Source organism: Hibiscus syriacus, unplaced genomic scaffold, assembly GCF_006381635.1.
Source record: "Hibiscus syriacus cultivar Baekdansim isolate YM2019G1 unplaced genomic scaffold, ASM638163v2 tig00109957_pilon, whole genome shotgun sequence".
In the NCBI taxonomy this organism is placed as follows: domain Eukaryota; kingdom Viridiplantae; phylum Streptophyta; class Magnoliopsida; order Malvales; family Malvaceae; genus Hibiscus; species Hibiscus syriacus.
Genome location: NW_024062539.1, coordinates 2,937,667 through 2,942,415, shown reverse-complemented (window position 1 = coordinate 2,942,415; position 4,749 = coordinate 2,937,667).

Sequence of the window (4,749 nt, the reverse complement as noted above, 5' to 3'; positions counted from 1 at the left end):
TAAAATTTTGCGTCGCCAATCTCCTCAGGAATTGTACTTTGCACTTTTCTAGCAAATACATTTAAAATCTCCTTTAGGATCTTTGGTGAAGTGGTTTTGGCATTTTTTTGGGACTTTCTCTAAAACAACTCCAACCACTTTTTTATTATATGATGCCAAAAGTTTAATCATTTCCAAAAAAAGTTCCTTGATTTTCTAAACTAGAACTTTCATCATGCTTTCTAAATGCACAAGCTTGAAATGTTAACTACCTAATTGCACCTATTGATGTAGTAAGTCACAACCAATTTCGTTGAATTTCTTCTAGACTTCATATCTCAACTATCTTCTCAAGGTGACATGATTGATTTTTTAGATTATAAAAACTTTTGGCAACAAAGTTATGAGCTGATTAGAATCCTTCCCCACATGACATAAAAATGAACAATCTTTCCCATTATTAACTTTCCTCCAATTATTGAATCCTTTGACAGTGAATGCATCTGAACCATACCTTGAAACTGATTATTTTTAGACCAGAGAACTAATATGAATCTTGTTTAGGCTGATATGGTCTAAGATCAACATGTGCCCTCCTGATTAAATCTTTTCCCTTTGAATCATAATTCTCAATTTGTTTACGCAAACCAGGGTCATGCACTACAGAATTAATATCAATAGCTTCATCAATCTTCTCATAATCTTGAGGAGGATTCTCATTAGTGGTAGTTCTACATGCAACAACAGGTTCAACTTTATCAACTGGGTATGATAAATTGCGTGTGATCTTCAAAAATCTTAATCTTTTTACTTGATATGAAATATGATGTAATTTGTTTTCTTTTCGACAAGCTCTCGCCTATAATATCAACATTACAATAAACAAATGAAGAAGTAAAAATTACAAACAACAGTACAATAATCAATTCTAAAACAAAAAATATAAACTAAACTTGTCATCGATAAAGTGGAATTATAACTCTAATCTATATAAATTATTCAACTTATAATTTAATTTAACAATTAATAATTTTATAAAAAAAAAACCCAAATACTTGTTTTTTCCGTGATCTTGAAACTTTGAAGAAAGCTTCTCTTGAATAAGTTTCTGCCGTAGTCTTGAAAGGGGAAGGAAGAATTAGGGATTTGATTTTTTTTCAACATAACGTGGTTTCTAAATAAAAAGATTAAAAATTTAATTATATTGAAAGTCTAAAAACAATCTACATTAGTTTTGCATTTAAAGTTGTTAAATTTCAATAGTTTACTTTTAATTAATACATAGCATTCATTAATGATATTGAATAAAAGTTTTACTTTTTTTAGTCAACATACGCCTAAACCTAATTAATCTCTAATAATTAATAAATAAAAATATTTTTTTCTATTGAGGGGCCCAATATATTTTATTTTATTTGTTTTTCAATTTTTTAATATTAATTAACATTACAAAATTTTTTTTTTGATACACTTGAGAAAACAGAAGTCTAAAATCGCAACTCGCTCACTTCGTTCTCTTCATTCTTGTCGGCTCCTAACAACTCATGCATTTCAGTTGGAGGCGACCTCAAAATGGAAAATTCTTCTTGAGTAAGCACAAGATTCACCAGCTTATCAGCGCATTTATTCCCCTCTCTCCAGATGTGTCGAACTTCAGTAATCCATCCTTCCTTTATCATTTCTAAACAGTCATTGAACAGATCAGAATCTTCAAAAAATCGTCCATCCTATCTCCATTGAAGACGTCCACAATCCATGTGACAATCATAATTCTCAAAAAGTATAGTTATCTATGTGAGAATGAAGTAAAGCCCTCCAAGATAAGGATATCGTCTAGCGAGCTTAGTAGATTCAGAGCGATTTCCTCTTCAAGGTTGGTGACTGGGACCGAGTGATGTTACTCAGATTATGAGGAACCATTGTATATGTACCACTTCTAGTATCGAGGTAGTTTGAGGGTCGATAGTTTGTTCGATTACCTCTGGACTTTTCACATCCGAGTTTGCCTTTTAGGGAAGTAATTATAAGAAAGGTCTTAGTGAGGCATCAGTGGCCTGGAAAATGATATTCCAGACCAGAGGTAACGCAACCAAGGTTATGACGAAACCTAACTATGACGAGTGGAGGTGATCTCATAAAAAGGAAAATGTTCCTCTCTCCGTACAAAATGAGGTCGTCCCTATGAAGAACTAGATCCGAGTAGTCCCATTAGAGATTGAAATCCTTAGGGTTGAATTTGAGGCAGAGAGAGATAGTCGGGCCAACAAGATCAAAGGGCTCAAGCGTGACAAGTTTATGTTGGGCCTCAACGTCGATTTTTATGCAGTCCAGTTTGAGATGCTAAGAAAAACCATAGATGTATATAATGCTAAGTTGAAGGATCTGAGGAAAGGTTTTTACGAGCTTCAGAAAACCAGGGAACGTCTTGGTCTGGCAAGACTATGACATAGTACGTTAAAGAAATAAACGCTGAGAAACGTCAAGTCGAAGAACTACAAGTTGAGATCGAGCATCAGCTCAAAAGATTAGAGAAGAACAAACAAAAGATAGAGGAGCTCGAGGCTGAGCAGAAATATTGGATAATAAAGTCGAAGGGAGACGATCGCTAAATCCAAGGGTTGAAAAGTGAGCTGCAAAAGGAGAAAGGTCGAGTAGCTGTAACACCCTAAACCCGTTGGGCCTAATGTATCACATTGGGCTTCCAAGATAATCCATGATTTAAAAAAAATCATTTTCATTTCAAAAAGTACTACAAGGTATCAAAATAAACATACATAACAGTTATAAAAACATTTTATAAATCGGAGCTCCGTGACATATTGTTTAAAATAAAATATAATACAAACCTAGAATTCAATAAACCAAAAACATGAGTATGGTTCTATGAATACATATGCCCATTAAAGATACAGTACAATACTCAAAAGGAAATAGGTCTGTAAAGAACCGAACGCACACGAACAGATGTATGTTCATGTTCATTCATTTAATAAATAAACGAACACAAACATAAACGAACAATTTTTTTTGTTCATGTTCGTTTATTAAGGAATATAGCTTGTTCATGTTCGTTCATTTAAATAATAAACGAACATAAACGAACACAAACAAACGAATATAAACGAACATAATAAATGAACATAAACGAACACAATAAACGAACAACACAAATACAAAAAACAAACTTATTTGAACACAACAAATGAATGTAAAAAAAGTAAACAACAAGAATAACAACTTAAAATTCATTAATATAACCTGCAACTTTAGAGTTAATTTGTTTGAATATGACAAAAACATAAATAAATTATAAATAAGCTATATAAACATATAAAGTCTTAAAGTTAATTTGTTCAACAAAACAATCTTCTTGAAATCCAAACAACTTCAATAATCTTCATAACATATTCAACTTGTCCTCTGTTCGAACATAAATGAACGGACATAAATGAATATAAATGAACATAAATGAACAAACATAAACGAACATATAATCAAACACTCACGAACGTAAATGAACGAATGAGCCCTTTGCTCGTGTTCGTTCATTTAATTAAACGAACGCAAAATCTTATTCATGTTCGTTCATTTAATAAATAAACGAGCATAAACGAACTTCCCACCGCACGGTTCATGAACGGTTCACTAAACGTTCAGTTCATTTACAGGCCTAAACGGAAATACTGGAAGTCCTATTACGATGGTGCTCCACGAATGGCCCAAGCTAATAAGCAACGAACGAAAAACATCTGAACGCTGAGCTTAGAGAGAAATGCAACAACACCATGCCCTGCCATCCCCCATGCTCTACCACCAACGCCAAATCTCTACTCCATAGCAGCCCCAAGCACACACCACCCCTCCATATAACAAAATGAAAAACATGTTGGAAAAAAATGGGGAATCCAAAAAACAAGTAGCAATAAATCAACAGCCAAAATAGAGAGAGAGAGTAACCAGGACAAAAAAAAAATAGAAAGAAAAGGAAAAATAAGAGAAGAAATTATATGATCCCGATTATGTGTTTCGAGTCATATATGTGATTGCCCGATCGTGATTCTCCCGTAATGATAGCTTGAACTCTTAAATTGCATAAATATAAACATAAGAAGGAAATTATATGAAATAATAATTGAAATGAGGGAATGAAAAGAATGAGGAAGTTGTTTGAAGGTGATGGAAGAGTGATGGTTGTTGTGGTTTAATGATAATGAAAATAGATGGTGAAGTGAATGGCGTTGTCATGGCAAATGGTGTTGTCGTGGTAAGTATTGTAAGGATAAAGCGGATTGTAACCCGTTAGCTATTTGGAGCTAAGAAGACAAAGCATTCAAGTGCATTTTATTGCTAAATTGATGAGAATGTTTTCATCTTTTGAGTCTTTTCATATGCTTTTTAGAAATACTATAAATAGGCACCTTTGGGATCATTTGTAGAACTTTTTGCATAATAAACTCTTTGAAAGGTTGCTTTTATTTTAGTTCTTGGATTAGAACTCTATCGGTTTCTTGTCGGTCTTAAGCCTTCATCCATTTCATCTTGTTATAGCGTTGGTTCCTAGCTCTACTATAGCTAGTGGGTCACGTTCCACCCTCTATCACTTTGATTCCATCTTTATTATATTGTTTGTTCCTAACTCATATATAGTTAGAGGGTCACAATCCATCTTTTGAATTACTATCATTCTCCACGCCAACCACAAACATCCTTCACCATTTTCGTTGCATCCATTCAACCACTATCACCACACACTTCTTTCATTTGCAATCC